This window comes from Syzygium oleosum, unplaced genomic scaffold, assembly GCF_021117445.2.
Source record: "Syzygium oleosum isolate NSW1041296 unplaced genomic scaffold, Sole_v2.1 Sole_v2.11, whole genome shotgun sequence".
In the NCBI taxonomy this organism is placed as follows: domain Eukaryota; kingdom Viridiplantae; phylum Streptophyta; class Magnoliopsida; order Myrtales; family Myrtaceae; genus Syzygium; species Syzygium oleosum.
The window spans coordinates 11,869,981-11,888,026 of record NW_026607495.1 but is presented as its reverse complement, the minus strand read 5'-3'; the positions used below and the strand labels follow the sequence as shown (position 1 = coordinate 11,888,026).

General features: G+C 41.6%; 1 long non-coding RNA gene and 1 pseudogene across 1 annotated transcript; one reads left to right on the top strand and one right to left on the bottom strand.

Annotated features, from left to right (window-relative positions):
- The first annotated feature begins 758 nt into the window (after positions 1-758).
- On the top strand, positions 759-1,345 carry LOC130139383 (uncharacterized). Its single transcript, XR_008817593.1, has 2 exons — positions 759-926; positions 1,051-1,345. It is a non-coding gene; the product is annotated as an uncharacterized LOC130139383 (long non-coding RNA).
- An 8,722-nt stretch (positions 1,346-10,067) lies between these two features.
- On the bottom strand, positions 10,068-17,852 carry LOC130139339 (terpene synthase 10-like; annotated as a pseudogene).
- Positions 17,853-18,046: the final 194 nt, after the last annotated feature.

Genomic DNA, 18,046 nt, shown 5'->3' with positions numbered 1-18,046 from the left:
CCCTCTCTCTATAGAGTTTCGCTCTCTCTCTTGCTTTGTGTGTGCTTTTCGGCTCCATTTTTAGCTTCCTCAAGATCATCACTGACCTCTCTCTCTTGATCCATCATTATGGGTTTGATTCGCTTCAGCCTCCTTCTTCCTACTTCAGTTCAGTAGATTTCACAGTGCGATCGCTTCTTCACCCCCAATCCCGATGCTTGGGGGTTGTCTCTCGGCAATCGCAAAGGTTTGTCGTACTTCGCCGACTTCGAAGAGCTACTAGATCTTACGAAGAGTTGACACAAATGCCAGATATGGGTGAAAAAGGTTAGTGGCCGCATTGATCGGGACTTCATGCGAGACCATCTCATCAAGATCTCGAAATTCTTGCATTGGTTAGGCAGCTGAAATCACTCGATTTGGTTTGCATTGGTTAGGTTGCTCCAATGCGTGTTTCTAACTTCATCTCTTTCATAAAACAGTGTCTCTTATTGCTTTCGAAGAAGAAAATTTACGCCCTTTGAAATTTTTTTGAATTATGTTAGCTTAAGTTGGCTAATATTCCATTTCACAATTAAGGAAGCTTTATAAGCAATTTCTTTTTTGAGCTCTTTAACTTTTCTGCTAATATGGAGTTTCATTGGCCTACAACGGGCTTTTGATCTGTCATGTTATTATTAGTTCTATACTTGTAACTGGGGCCTCTGTCAGTTTTGGCCTAAAAAGGGGCAAAAAGGCCCTCTGGAGTTGTCTTTGGCAATGATTCTATCCTGGAGATAATACTTTGTTTAATCCCTTTTAATATAGTATATTTGGGATTTTGTGGGAGACTTGTAGAAGAAAAGATCACGAGGAAGGTCAACATGGAGGGAAAATGCATTCAAAATGTTTCATCTCAAGACTTGAATGATTCTGACACTAGTGAAGCTCCCCTTGAGGTTGAGTTTGTCAATGTGATGGAGAATGATAAGCCAGCAAAGATTACTTCACCGCTCGATAGTTGTTTTGATTTTGACGCAGCTTATGATCGATTTGTGCTTTGGTCCTGCAATCTCTATGCAATGCATGCAGGATCAGGAGCAGGAAGAAGAGGCAAGTCGTGATTGGCCTGAACAAGATCAGAGTGGAGATTAAGAAGGCAAAGCGCAGCAACAGCGGCAATAGCCGTTCCTTGAAGCGGAGGGTCTTGGCCTAGGGAAGAGAAGCGTTGATGCAGAGATTGATGGGGTTGATATTGTTAAGTGTTGAGTTGAATATTTTTGTTTGGTGGGAAGCCAACCCCTGGATGTTGAGATGTTTTAGTGCGTTATTCAAATTGACCAAATGTAAAGACTAAGTTTAATTTCAATGGACTTTATTTTGTCTATGTTTTTGCCATTTCTATATATTGCTTTTGGTTGTGCTGGTGTGTTAGTTTTGCTGGTTTTGCTTGCACCAACTATTGTATGTGCTAGTGCAAGCACAAGATTCACCAGCTATGTGCTGTTGGTGCAAAGTTAGTGCTAGTGCTTATTGGTCGAGCTACACAAGGTGGTGCAGCTAGTTGCTGCTTGTTTGGGCCGGTGTTTGGCACTGAAATGATCACTTTTTAACAACGATTGGCACTGAAGTGATCACTTTTTAACAACGACTGACACTTAAGTGATCTCTTTTAAAAAAAATTGCCACTCAAATGATCACTATTTACAACTTTTAAACGACGTCGTTTAGAGGCTATATGCTGACTAGACACGTCGACGAGCCACGGAAGACTGAGAAAATAATAAAATATAGCCACGTCGGATTTTCGACGATCCAAATCGGAGTTTGCACTTAAGTGATCGTGTTTTTTAAAAAATGGCACTTGAGTGATCCGAAAAAAAACTTTTTGCACTAAAATGAGCGTCGTACATAACTTTTGACACTTCTACTATCCTTCTTCCATCCACGTGAATAATAAACATAACTTTTGACACTTCTACTATCCTTCGTCCATCCACGTGAATAATAAAAATGACGCAGCACCATCCAACGTGGCTGGGTTGTGTAAAAGCGACATCGCACCACTCTCCTAGGTGAAAAACAACGTCGCCCTTGAAACTCTCAAAATGGGGCTCGGAGGGTCCACCATCGTTCAACGCTCGACTCCCAAGCCAAACGACTCCCTGTCACTACCATTCGCTCGCTGTCGCCCTGCCACTACGTTTGGTTACCACTGCACCAGCGAGTTTCGATTTCCATCCGCACTTTGCCCGGACATCGTTTTGCAGAACCTCAGTTTCGTCCTCACATTCGTCAATACTTGTTCGTGCATCCCCTGCCACCACTGACACAGCAACAAATTTCCAATAACATCAGCAACCAATAGACGAGATTCAGCAATCCCGGTAGGGCTCCAACCCTTTAAATCGGTCCCTGCCACAGTAAATCAGCCTGGTCCAGTTGCTCCTGTGATATCACCCCCATTCTAGCAACACCGGCGGCCGATCAAATCCAGGCGCTTTATAGGAATACCCCAGCATCTCCGGCCCGATTTGTAGTGTTTTGGCCTCGCATATGCAGCGTCATTGTGACTGAAGCTCATTACTCGGTCATCTGATGCAGCCCAGTTACAATCGCCAACAATAACAATAATATTTATCTTCTTCGCTTCGTTGAAACAAATTTGAGCCACTCCTCATGCTACTGCTCTCCATTTGCAAAATTAAGCTGTTAATTTTGGGGGCAAACCGAATTAGGGTTTCAATTTTCGATTGAATAGTCATTAGAGTTTCAAATTTGGGAATTTCCTTCAATTGGCGATTAAGGGTTTATATTTGGGCAAACTTGTAGACGACGTCGTTTAGGGAAATATATGCTGACTAGGCACGCCGGCAAGCCACGTCAATCTAAGAAATTAATAAAATATGGCCACGTCGGATTTCCGGCAACCAAATTGGAATTGGCACTTAAATGATCGTTTTTTTTAAAAAGTAACCCTTAAGTGATCCGAAAAAAAAAATATATAGAAAGATAGTAGTATTGTTCGAGAAGAAGAAAATACGCAATCCAATTTAATTCATCGACATTTCAACCTTCTGAAATAGCCTCGCGCCATTCTGAACCTTGGAGAATCCTTTGTGACACCATTTCAATAAAACTCAATGGTAGAAGAAAACTTTCTACACAGCCACCGTTTCAAATTGCATTGAACCAACGTTGGTCAAAGTTGATCGATTTTTCTTTTCTTCTATATAAAGCATTTTCTTTTTGTGGGGAGCAGCCCAACATATTCGGGAGTCGATTTGAAATATCCGAAGATTGCTCATCACAAATACCTAATAAGAAGGAGTCCTATTATAGGAGGATGCTAAAAAGGAAAAAATCTAAATAAAAAGCCTTATTTAGAAAGAATACCAGGATGGAATCAATTTTAGCGATTGCCCAATTAGTGGAATTCTAATCAATCGGGGGAGATTTCTAATTAGGAGGTGATTGTCAATCAATTAGGGTGGATTCCTAACTTGGGTGGAGATCTACCGCTATAAACAGAAGGGCTTGGGTGGAGGTTTTTTTTTGTGTGCACCAGAAAATACTCTAGAGATATCACAAGAGTCTTCAACAATGTATGTAAACACGAGATATCTTGAGAGTTCAAGTGAAGATGTGTTTTGTGACAATTGTAAGGATTTATTGTTAGAGAAACACCATTAGAGTGTTAATTGTAATCCTTTGATTATAGTGGAGCAGTTTCTAGACCAACGTCCCGCGATTTTTCTCATATTGGGTTTTCCATGTAAAAACTTCTGGTGTATCATTGTTCTTTTACTGTGCTACTTACGTTTTTCTACGAAGAGAATATACGATGACATCTTGCGCGATTTTGACAGTTAGAATTTTGCTGCGATTGATTGCGATCTGACTTAATTTTCAACAAAGTGGTATCAAAGCAGAGGTTGTAAAAGATATCAGAAGACAAGGTCAACATGATCATGCCCACGGCTACGAATTATACAATGTGGAGTGCAAGATGGAGGATCATCTCTATATCAAAGGCTTGGAAATACCAATCAAGACAAGAATGCCTCCAAAGGGCATGGTAAAGACTCTAGCACTAGTTCCTAAATTAGCAAAACCTGGAGAGGAAGGAGAAGATTCCTCAAAAGCCCCAATATTAACACTAGAAGAAGAGGAGGAGAAGGAGGATGAGTGGACTATCCTCAACAAAAGATGTGTTGGCACCATTACAAGGTGGTTCGATCAAAGCATCTTTCAAAACTTCACCCAAGAAGACAATGCTTATGATTTGTGGAAAAATCTAGAGCGGACATATGCGAGGAATGCATCTCGAAACATAGCAACCCTGATAAAGAAGGTGTCGCGTATGGAGTACAAAGATGGAACAAGTGTGTCTGAACACGTAGGCACTACGGAAGGGCTGGTAAATCAAATCAATGCAATGGAGAGGATGATCACTCTGAAATTGCATGCACACTTCCTGACAGGTTCTATGCCAAAAAACTAGGACACCTTAATTTGTGTCAATTCACAATTCCATGGAGCCTTGACCATGGAGTTAGTGAAGAACAGATTGCTAAGTGAAGAGCAAAGGCGCAAGGATGATGGTTACTATAACCATGGTGATAAAACTCTTGTTTCAATTAACAAGGGAAGAAAGTAGATTGTGGGAGGAGCAAAAGCCGTGGACTTAAAGGTCATTCAACCTCAAGGCCAAGGGTTGAGAAGAGGGCTTGTTTTCATTGTGGAAAAACCGAGCATCTCATTAGAGATTGTCGATCGAAGGCAGCTAAGAAGCAAGTTGAAGCACAAGCTACAAATGTCACTATAGTTTATGAAGACATGATGGTTATCCATGATGAGACTAGCAAATATCACCTAGAGGGGGGTGAATAGGTGAATTGAATTCAAATTGATCAATTTTAATGCGAAAATAATTGACTCAAGCAAAGTCTGAACAACATTCAGATTTTAGTCAGATTTTGAATGGCAAACAGACAAATGAGCAATAAAGAGATTTAGGGAACAGAGAATATGCACACAGATATGTATAGTGATTCGGCTTAGATCAAGCCTACGTCCACTCTCCCACACTAACAGTTTACTAGCTGGATTCCACTAGCTGATCGATCAAGAGATTACAAGTTATGAGTAATATTCAGAAGGATCACTCTATCTCTCTTATAACCAGTCTCTCAAGATCACAGATTTAAGCTCGAGAAAGACAAGTAAAAAACTTGTCAGAGTTTGCTCAGACTTTGAAATGGATAATTCTGGATTCGTCTATCTACTACTGCTCTTCGACGATTTGTCTCCTTTTATACTCCTCCACTTTCAAACTAGCCGCTGGACAGTCTTTAGAGGATCATCTTCCAATCTTCATCTTGGATAGATTTGTATATAAAGGATTGAGTAGCCGTTGAGTGATAAAATCATAATCTCGCTAAATCCGGTTGCCAATATAACCAGAGATTTGGTTTTCACAAGTAGAGCTTCTCCATTTAGAAATAAACTTGTCGTGAGATTTGATTGTCAATCAACTTAGGATATCTTGCTATATAAATATTCCTTGCAAAATAGCCTTTTAAGATCGAATCAATCAATTCTTTTTATTAGTGAAATCCAAGCCAGATTACTAGTCGTTGTTTACGTTCTGAGTAAGCGATAACGTCTGGATAAGGTCTTTGCGCTCAGAACTTGAAGTCAGAGTGGTTTGTTGGTAAATTCTGAATATATTGATTCCAATATATAAACTGCGATACTTCTACTTCTTTGCACAAAGTCTGAACTTTGTCTTCTGCAATGCAGAACCTGGATTACTTCTTCTGATAAACTTAAAGTCTGGACTTTCAGAATATAACTGTTTGGACTTAGAATACTTCAAAAGCATTACTTCAAAGTATATATCAGACTTTACTCATGGATAGTTTTGTCTTCATCAAAATCTATTAGGAAGTTTTCTTAACAATCTGCACTGATAAGAGCATCAACTTAACATGTCAGGATACCACTTGGGTAGTTGATTCCAGAGCCTTCTTTCATGTAGCTCCCAAGAGAGAATTTTTCTCTTCATATACAGCTGGAGATTTCGGTCTCGTGAGAAAGGATAATGATGGCTCGTCAAAGATTGTTGGCATAGGAAGTGTTGAGATCGAGACTAACAATGGATGCAAGCTGATCTTGAAAGAGTTAAGGCATGTCCCTGATATTCACCTTAATCTGATCTCCATAGGAAAGCTAGATGATGATGGTTATGTGAGTCACTTCGGCGAAGGGAAGTGGAAGTTAACCAAGCGTAACTTGGTGGTAGCAAGAGGAGTGAAAAATATATCACTCTATACCATACAAGTGAAGTTATGCGGCAGAGATGTTAATGCATTGAGAGAGGTATCTATCGAGCTTTGGCATAAAAGACTTGGACATATTAGTGAGAATGGAATGAAGTTTCTCACATTGAAGAATTTACTCCCGGACATAAAAGGTACCTCTATAAATCCTTGTGAAGACTGTATTGGTAGGAAAAAATAATAGAGTTGCCTTTAAATCAATTTCACCATTGAAAAAGGCCAATCGACTTGATTTGTTACATACCGATGTTTATGCTATGACTTTGAGAACTGCTGATGGTGCTTTCTATTATGTTACCTTCATAGATGATTTTTCAAGGAAGGTGTGGGCTACTGCATTGAAGACAAAGGATTAAGTTCTTGATACCTTCAAGGGTTTGCATGCGAAACTAGAAAGGGAGACCGGCAGAAAATTGAAGTGTGAGGGCTAACAATGGCGGGAATACCGAGGGCCATTTGAGGATTACTGTAGAGTTAATGGCATAAAGCTCGAGAAAATAGTGCATAAGACACCAACACAACGGTGTTGCCGAGAGGATGAATTGAACAATATGTGAGAGGATAAGGTGTATGCTCTCCCATGCGAAGTTGTTAAACTCTTTTTCGGGGGAGGCAATGAGGACGGTGGTAGATTTGATAAATTTGTCACCTTCGATTCCACTCAAAGGTGAGACACCACAAAGTGTATAGAATGGTAAGAATTCATCTTACAGTCACTTGAGAGTGTTTGGTTGTAGGGCATTCTCACACATACCAAGAGATGAACGAGCCAAGCTAGATGGAAAGGCCAAGGAGTGCATATTCTTGGGATATGCTCACGAGGATTTGGCTATAGATTGTGGGATCCCGAAAGTAAGAAGGCGTTTCGAAGCCGAGATGTGGTATTCTTTGAAGATCAAACTATCAAAGACCTCAAGAAGTACGAAGAACCTCAAAGTGTGGAGGAAGAGTTAGTTGACTTGGAGCCTATAGACTCATCAAAATTCTGTTGGTGCAGAAACACAAAAAGAGGTTGAGAATGATTCGACTGAGCAAGCACAAACCGAGACAGCAGCCAATGATGAGGCTGCCGAAGGAGTTGAGGCCAAGATTAGTAATGAAGATGGTGGAGATGCTGGAGCGGAAGCTCAAGAAGAAGGAGAAGCAGAAGAAGCAGAAGTTGATGATGAGGTTGAGGAGGAAACGATTGATGTTGATGATGTTCCTTAAGAGCAGCCAAGGAGATCAACGAGAGAAAGGCAACCTAACATAAAATACTCGCTAAAGTATGTGTTTCTCACTGATGGGGGAGAACCCGAGAATTTACAAGAAGTGGAAATTGATATCCACAAGAAGGAATGGATGAAAGCAATGCAATAAGAGATGCAATCCCTGCATGATAATCACACCTATGCTTTGGTGAAGCTACCAAAAGGCCAAAAAACACTCAAGAACAAATGGGTGTTTAGGTTAAAGGCTACAAAAAACAGCCCCAAACCACGTTACGAAGCAAGATTGGTGATGAAGGGTTTCGTTAGCAAAAGGCAATTAATTAGGAGGAGATTTTCTCTCCTGTTGTAAAGATGCCATCCATTCTAGTTGTTCTTGGTTTGGCCGCAACCTTGAACTTGGAGGTCGAGCAACTCGACGTAAAAATAGCATTCTTACATGGCAATCTTGATGATGAGATATATATGGAGCAACTCGAAGATTTTGTGACCAAAGGGAAAGAAAATCTTGTATGCAAGTCGAAGAAGAGTCTCTATGAGCTCAAACAAGCTCCAAGGCAATGGTACAAGAAATTTGATTCATTCATGGAGAGGAATGAATACAAGAAGACAACGGGAGATCATTGCGTGTTCATCACAAAGTTCCATGACAGTGATTTTCTGATTTTTTTTATTATTATTATATGTTGATGATATGCTAATTGTGGGTAATGATATCAAAAAAATCATGAAGCTCAAGGAGGAGTTGAGCAAGGAATTTTCCATGAAGGACCTTGGACAAGCAAAGCAAATACTTGGGATGAGGATACTGCGCGATAAAGCTTGTGAAAAGTTGTGATTATCCCAAGAGAGATATGTAGAGAAAGTTGTGCAAAGATTCAACATGAGCTACGCCAGAGCAGTCAGCTCGCCTTTGGCTAATTATTTTCAGCTTAACACGAGGCAGTTTCCCTCAAGTGAAAAGGAGAATGGAAAGATGCTAAAGATTCCTTATGCCTTTGCCGTTGGAAGCCTCATGTATGCGATGATGTGCACACGACCAGTTATTGGGTATGCTATTGGAATTGTTAGCCGATACATGTCAAACCCCGGCAAACAACATTGGGAGGCTATCAAGTGGATACTTAGGTATCTTAAATGGACATTTAGTTTGTGTTTGTATTTTGGTGATGGAAAACCGATGCTCGAAGGGTTCACCAATGCAGACATAGCAGGAGATGTAGATTACAAGCGATCTACGTCATGTTATTTGATGATTTTTGCAGGTGGAGCTGTCTCTTGGCAATCAAGATTGCAAAAGTGCTTTGCATTATCCACAACGAAGGTTGAGTACATAGCCACCACCGAAGCTAGCAAAGAGATTTGTGAATGAAGAGATTTCTACAAGAGTTGGGGCACAAGCAAGATGAGTATGTTGTGCATTGCGATAGCCAAAACGCCATTCATCTCAGTAAAAATTTCACATTTCATTCGAGGATGCAGCATATTGATATTAGGTATCATTGGATACGAGAAATGTTGGAAGAGAAGCAATTAAAGCTCCAGAAGATCCACGCGAACAAAAATGGTGCTAATATGTTGACAAAGTCTCTACCTACAGAGAAACTAAAATTCTGTAGGAAGGAGGCTGGCTTATCGAAGTGATAAGGAAGTTTAAGACCCTCCATGATGGGCTGGGGGTAGATTTGTTGGGAGCAACCCAACATGTTCGGAGTCGATTTGAAATATCGCGAAGATTGCTCATCAAGAATACCTAAAGAAAGGAGTCCTATTATGGTAGAACGCTGAAAAGGAAAAAAATCTAAATAAGAAGTCTTATTTAGAAAGAATATCAGGATGGAATCAATTCTAGGGATTGTCCAATTAGAGGAATTCCAATCAATTGGGGAGATTTCTAATTGGGAGGTGATTGTCAATCAATTAGGGAGGATTACTAACTTGGGTGGAGATCTACCGCTATAAACAGAAGGGCTTGGTTGGAGGTTTTTTTTTGTGTACACCAGAAAATACTCTAGAGATATCACAAGAGCCTTCAATAATGTGTGTAAATACGAGAGATCTTGAGAGTTCATCAAGTGAGGATGTGTTTTGTGACAATCGTGAGGATTTATTACGAGAGAAACACCATTAGAGTGTTAATTGTAATCCTTTGATTATACTGGAGCAATTCCTAGATCAGCGTCCCGTGGTTTTTCCCATATTGGGTTTTCTACGTAAAAACTTCCGGTGTATCGTTCTTCTTTTATTGTGCTAATTACGTTGTTCTGCAAAGAGAATATATGGCTGACAATTAAAATTCCGCTGCGATTGATTGCAATCTGACTTAATTTACAACACTTTTCAATTTTTCTCCAATACAAGAAGCTATATATTCAACATAAAATAAAATTCGATCGCCATGAATATTGTTTGTAATAACATAATCAGCCACCACACAAAGCACGGAATAGCATGTTCTTCGATATCGTAGAGCTCACAAATCCAGCTCGAAAGCTAAGAAAGACAAATAAGATCAAAGGCTCTCTCCGAAAGCAAGACCTTGGTCATTCATGCATGCCTAATCGAGGGGCACAGGTTCGTATATAGCCGACACAAGATGGTCCATGGTTTCCTGACTGGGAAGGCCGAATCCGTCTCCATATTGGTAAAAAATATGAGAAACTCGTGCCAGGTTGAAACAGGCACCGAGAAAACGCTCAAACCGGGGAACCGAGTAGTCCTCAAACACGACTCTATTATTCATCCTCTTCCAGGTCTCACGCACCATATGCCTGATGTGTTCCCGCGCGGCCACTTATGAAGTGCCGGTTTCATTCATGTAGCATTCAAGCGCCTTAAAGTTGTCACCTCGTGCCAATTCATGCTAAGCAGGACAATATTGATGGATTACATGTCACGCCTCGAACCCCATCGAGCTCGCGACATCCCGCCTCCGGTCGAACAGAGTGCGACGTCCCAGGAATAACGTCGCTGACCCAACGATCCATCAGAGTTAACTCGCGGCGGAAGCAATAAAAAAATCCCGGACATTAAAATTGGAGAACACCAGGAAGGAACAAATCGTCAAACCACCAAGCATATATTACACTTCCAAATATTTACATCATCCGCCAATACAAACCACAAAATAATTTATAAGCACACCGAACTATAAACTCCAAACCACCAAAATATCAAGATCAGCTCTCTAGGTCAGCACTATCCAAAAATGGGGCGCATCCTCCTCTCAGAACTATCCCCTACGCCCTCTCGAAGGCGTCCACTCTGACTCACTGTCCTCGGCATCACCACCTGAATCCTCCGCAGCTGTCTGCTCACCCGACGACTCCGAGTCGACCTCAATCTCGACATTCAGGTGGGGGCTCTGAAATGGTTTGGTTGAAACAACCATGAGATCACATCTCAATAAGTCACAACCTAAGCCCCACCTAGGCTATCACGTAATTCCAGACACATCCAAACGCGCAACCAAACAACCACACAACCAGCAATCAAACATTCACACATACCTGGACTCTCTGCATACGCACCATGCACGTTAGCCCACAATCCCAACATACAATTCTTGCACACATGCCATCACACACTTTCCACATATCAATACACACGCCAATCATACCACAGCAGTACATCACAGCCGCGCGCGTGCCTCGATTATAAAGCAAAACCTACTTGGGCACGTCCCATACCATGCCTAGCAGATTTTACCCCATAATCGCGCACTGCATTACGCGATACAAACACACTCGCACACCAACTCACACCACGCGTCACTTTCTCAAACCTCGCACCTCAAGCCAATTCCCGCTCATTCTCAACCTTTCCACCACTACCGCGCCCGCGTAAAATGCATCAGGCCAACGGTCTTCTGACCTCGTCAGGCATCGACACCCCGTCGGGCCGGGCATCGTCACCTCGTCAGGGACGGCATCGTCCCGCGTAAACGAACACACCTCAGGATGGAATCCTACACACACTTTCCTTCTACCGCGCCCGCGTAAAACGCATCAGGCCAACGGTCTTCTGACCATGTCAGGCATCGTCACCCCGTCGGGCCGGGCATCGTCATCTCGTCAGGGACGGCATCGTCCCGCGTAAACGTACACGCCTCAGGACGGACCTCACCCCGCGTAAACGTACACACCTCAGGGTCTCACCTTTCAAACCAATCCTACATTCCAGTACCTTCATTCCACTCAAACCACATTTGTCACACGGCCACACCTACACACTGCCAAACACGCACACCTCACACGCATTTCACAATTTCACATTCTCGTCACACGAACACGCCACCCAATCACACATTCTTGGCACGCGAATACAATACGCGAATGCACTATCACACCACCACATCTCACGGCCAAACACACACGGCATATCACCAATCCACATTCAAACACACATTCAGGCTCAATTCCCGCCACAAGGGCAGCAACCATTCAACCTCGACACCCCCACCATTCCGCTAATAAAAACGAACATCCAAAGAATCGGGGTAAAATTGGGCAGTTTATACAGTGACCGAAATCCCATCAAAATAAATAGTAAACGAACTCCAAAAATTCTCAATTTTGGATATGTCACAAAACACATCCCGATAAACATTTCTTATGAAGAACACGAAATCCGGTTCAAACTACAACCATGCCTTTTTGTCCCTTGAAATCAGACCAAAATCAGTTTGCTCCAACAGAATATTTTGTCCTCAAAATACATTTATTTCAACACCCAAATCACCTTGAAAAGCTTTTCAATTTTTATATGTTATAGGCACGAATGTTCCCAACAACTTTTGTGAAGGAAGTATTTTGAAAATAGGCCTGGAAAAATTTATAAAAATTCGAACAGACCCGAAGGCGGGTGAACAGTAAATCGGGCAGTTTTATTTCGGTCCAAAGATGGACTTCCGAATGGCATCAAATGATTTCCAAAAATTCCCAAATTAATATATGTTATACTTCAAAATGTTGGAAACAACTTTCATGAAGAAAACTTCCTCAAATTCGACCCTCAAAATTTTCTACAAAAATAGAAAACCGGGTGGGTACAGTAACCGCGAATCCGCGATTCACCCCGAACCTCACGGATTCAAGCCCGAATCGATTTCTACCGAATTCCAACAGCCAAAACTCATTTCCCAACGTCTAATCCAACCCGCAACAACCACTAACAGTCATACTCAGCCACCAATAGCCATGATTAACCACCAATAATCATGATCAATACCTTAATCACCCTCTAAATCCTCTAAACCATACCCGAACGAGTCCGAAAATACCCGACGTCCTAAATAGGGATTAGATCGCGACTTATCGGACTCTAGACTAACTCGGCTAGAGCGGGAAGGTGGAACGGCTGGCCGGCGTGGCTCCGGCGAAACTCCGGCGAGAGAGAAAATGAAGGAAAATGGAGAGAAAGTGGAGAGAAAAGGTGGGAAAATGGGGAGAAAATTTCTGAAGAGGGCTGGTCTGCACGTGAGAGTGAGTGTGGAGAGAGAGAGATCAGCCAACTTGGTCAAATAATTTAATTAGGGGTGCCATGTGTCAAGCTTAGGTAAAAAGGACTAAAATGCCCCTAATTAAATGGTTCCTATTCATTCTTATCTAAAAAGAGAGGGGCAAAAGGGTCAATGGTCCCCAAGGATGCAGCTGATATTTATCCATAATTATCCCAATTTATCCAAAAAAAATTCGGACCCAAAAATTAGCCCAGGGGCAAAATGGTAATTTTCCAGTCCCGGGGCGAAATTCCAATTTTCGCACATACGCGTTCCATATGTGTGTGGCCAACATAATGTGGTGTCGGAATCGCGAAATTCACTTTCTAAGCCCTCGAAAATCAACTGCGAAGTTCCGGGAATAAAATAATATTATTTTTCCAATTTTTGTCGAAATTCCAATTTTTGGCCAAAACCACTCTAAATGTGCGTGGCCACCCCAAAATGACCTTGGCCGCGAAAAATAACCTCAAACGGCCTCCGAATCTAGCCTCGGTGCCCATAGGGGCAAAACTGTAATTTCTGAGTTCTGGGTCGAAATTCCATTTTTCGACCGTACTTACCCCAAACATCATTGGCCACACTAAAATGACGTCATCCTCGTAAAAATAGTCGCGCACGACCTCGAAAATCGACATCCAAGTCCGGATCCAATTTCGCGATCAAAATTGCCCAATCTCAATTTTAGGGTCTCTCACTAACGGGCGGCTGTTTAGGGATTACGCGTATCGACCTATGGTTATTCGAGTCATGGCGACCTCGATCGTCACCGAAGGTCGACTCATGATCGAGTTCTTAGGTCCACGTACATTTCCCTAGGTAGCCATTCCCTAAAGGTTAGTATCCCGAGAATGATCAGTTCCGGGTGAGACTTACTAAAATGAAATGAGAAATAACATCTATTTCATTGATTCCGGAAATAGGTCGAAATTCAGGATGTTACATTACAAACATAAGTCCAAATACTCATCTCACATTCGTATCGAAGATATAAGAAAGAATAGCTTGTCACTATGAATATACCAATGATGTACTCTTTTTTTTTTATAAGCCACTATTTACAAGGAGAAGAATAATATAAAAATAAGTTACCGATGATGTACTGAGATCATTGTTGAGTCGAAGGATCTTGGCAGAGCAATGCACGACACTGGGCATTTTCGACACGTAATCAAGTCCCTCTTCCGTCAATTTATCCGTGGTTAGGAAGTAACTGGTCAACAGCATAACCAGCCCTCCGGCTGAATTCACCGCAACGTCCACGTACTCCTTCAGTGTCGGTTTAGTGCCCTTGTTGTACCAATGGACCTCCTTTATGTACGCCTTGCATTCATTGGCCCACTATAGGATTTGAATTCGAAGAGTGGGTCAATGACCAAGTCGAGGGACGTTCTTTTCTCCTACTTTTACGGATTCTCAAATGTTTAAATAGAAATCATAATGAAAGTTAGAAGTGGAAAAAGGGAAAATTGTCCAAAAACTTTTAAACCTATTATACGACGGCCAATTTAGTCTTAACTCATTCGATTGTGCCAATTTAGTCATAAACATTTTTACAATTTGCCAATTTAGTCATAAACCTTTCAACTATGCCAACTTAGTCATAAACCTTTTGACGATTTATTAATTTAGTCATTCGGGTCAATTTTGACCGGAAATCATTGACGTGGAGGTCTAGTCAAGGCCAATCATCCTACGTGAAATAACCAGTGTTGGACGTGGACAATTTTTGCAATTTTTTGAAATTTGAAAAAATTTTCTAGGCCAACGTCGGCCGTCCGCTGGCCGTGTCATGTAGGACAACCAGCGTTCTTGTCAACGATTTTCAGCTAAAATTGGCCGAAAGGACTGAATTGGCAAATCGTCAAAAGATTTAGAAATAAATTGACAAATCTTCAAAAGGTTTTAGACTAAATTGACACAATTGAAAGGTTTGGGACTAAATTGGCAAATTGCCAAAAGGTTTATGACTAAATTGGTACAATTGAAAGGTTTATGACTGAATTGGCCGCTGTACAATAGGTTTAGGACTTTTTGGACAATTATCCCATAGAAAAATGAATTGCCCTACACGGGCTAGAAATTATTAGGTGAACGATTTATCAAGTCGAGATTACCACTTTCCGCAGGTAAGGGATGGGGTTGATTCCTTGCTCTCTCATTGTCCAATACCCAATTTCGTTGGTGGTGTTGTACAAGAGCATGAAACTATCTCTTATTATTGGAGGAAGTTTATCGATGTCTGTGATGTCCCACCTAGATAAGTTATCACAATTTCAGCAATCTTATGAATTTTACAGTCACTGAATACGCTTTTTAGCAATAATAATGAAAGTTAGTGCCTACCGTTACGTTATTAGCCCAAACCAATCAATTACATAGAAGAAAAAAAAGCTAACATAAACCATGATAGGTCCAAAACACATTGAAGAATTTATTTTATAATATATAGTATTTACTATTTTTTCCATAGCGTTCATAGACTAATTAATTCCGTCTTTTTTCTTGGCAATAATAGTTACAAGGGAAAATGATGATGGTTCTAATACTACGCAGACCTGACAATGAAATCTGTTAAGAGCTCAAGCTCTTCCGGCATCCCATATACGTCATAAACATCATCGATAAGTGTCACCATACAAGCGATCTTCGCATTCATTTCTCTGAAAGCTGTATATTGAGGTTCGAAAACCATTAGAATGCTCCAGAAATAGCATTCCACTAGCCTGTCCCTAAAGAAGGTCGTGTTGGTCGCCCCAAGTTCATCCCACCACCTGAAAAATTTGTCATGTGATGACTAAGTCAATCAAAATGCGCTCCTACCTTGCCAGATTGCATCTGTGAACTATAGAGTGCTTGTGTATACCTTGCCACATTGCTAAGTTCCTTCCTGTAGATTGACTGCACTAAATTGAAGTCTAATTTAGGCTCCGTTCATTTGGCGGAAAATATTCTCCTTTTGGAAAATATTTTCTCGGAAGTCATTTTCCTGGAAAATGTTTTCCCGGAACATAATTTTCCGGTGTTCGGCGACCAATATGAAAAAGTTTCGGAAAATATTTTTCGCCGGCGGTGGCCGGCGGCCGCGGCGGCGGCGGCGGCGACCGCGACCGGCGGCGGCGCGGCGACGGCGGCGGCGGCGGCGGCGGCGCCGGCGCGGCGGCAGGGCCGCGACCTTAGTGAAGAAGAAGAAGAAGAAGCTCCGGAAAATGATTTCCGCTTTTGAAGAAGCGGAAGTCATTTTCCATAAACTTAGGCTATTTTGTGAGGGGGGGAAGGAAAATATTTTCCCACGAAAAACGTTTTTCGCCCCCCGAACACCGGAAAATCCGGAAAATATTTTCCGGGAGAATATTTTCCGCCAAACGAATGGAGCCTTAGCCAATCGTAGCAAAGATGGCATCATGTCTTGTTGTTTCTCGTACATGTCAATGAACCACCGAGCCTCCACCCTATTTGGCCTCCAGTGGATCGGCATATCCAATGCATGACTCACGTTACTCGCTGAATTGGTGGGAACTTTGTCGAGGTTTAGATCCTTCAGATGCTTAGAAGCAAAGTTCCAAGCTTCATCAAGTATGGTTTCACCTTCCAATCCATGGACAGAAGCTTCATAAAGACCAAGAACCCCCTTCACATCCCTTTTGAGCGATTCGTTGAATGTGCCTGTCTCGTTCATAAACCTTTGAAGCACATCTATATGTCCAAAAAAAGGAATGGTAAGGTAAATTTTGGTGCATCAACATGATTTAAAGAGGTTAACTAGTTGGTGACTACCTTGCTGTACGTTGTATCCATGTTGTCTGAGTAGCCGGAATCGAAGGGAAGCGGGATAGAGATCATCTGAAAGCTGAGCATCTTCGATGTTGTTATGGATGGAACCAAGAGCGCTCTTGATCTCTGTCTCGAAATGATATCCTAGTCCCAGTCTTTGAACCCCGTCAACGAGCTCGAGTTTTGCCACCTGATTCATCTCCCGGTCGAATAGACCCTTGACTTCTTCCTTCAACCTTCGGACTTGCTCCGTATATATATCCTCCTAGGCACATGAAAAGCTCAGCAAAATGAGATCTTAATCAAAGTCAATACACAAGCAGACTTCAATATTGCCTCCCGTATGGAAACAGTTCGATTCTCACTTTATTTGCAAAAACATTTGAGTAGGCACGGTTGAGCTCGTGTCTATATATTGAGAATATGCTATTTCGACCAGGTTTATTAATAGGTTTATTAATGTCTCCAATAGAATGTTGATGGGGTTGGTCGTGTATTTGATAGAGTGGCAGTGGATGAATGTGTAAATTGATGTTTCATATCTCGAACGTCGTATATAAATTATATACAGAAGTACATAAGAAGTAAACATCCATATATCTAATTCAAAGGACGAATTTTCTTTTGGTTGTGTCTTTTTTGTATTGGTGGACTCATCCCATTAAAGTACATAAAAATAGGGAAAAAGTGTACATTTGGTTGCTTTACTCAGGTTATTTTTGTAGTCAACGTGGTCATTGAACTTAAAATTTGCACAATCAAGCTCTTGAACTTAGAGAATTTCTGTTCGACCAAAAAAAATAAACTTCGAGAATTTCTATCCTTCTGTGCTGAAAAAAAGAAGAAAAACATTACCGTGTAATCAACACCGAGTGATTGCACAAAATCATAGTCCCAAACGCTCGGTTTCCAATTCGCCGAACGTCTCGCAATCTCTTGATCTTCAATCTTCAAACCGCATGTCGCGAATCGAGGGCCGGAGGACGCAGCGGAGGAGGAAGAGGAGGAGGGTTGGCTATGGTGAATTGAGGAGGGAAGGAAGCTTGCGACCAAAGAAGGAAGAGCCATTGCGAAATCTGTTGCCAGACTCTGAGTGTGCTAACCATCCATTATATAGGTGTGCTGCGGTGCATCCATAATGAAAAAAGTTTGTAGCTGCTTTGGGTGCAAATTTTTCTACTTACTCGGGCCATCCTCTAAGCATTGCACTTTATTGTTTCTACATGCACAGAGTCATACTGACCCTGTTAGTACGACCCCCT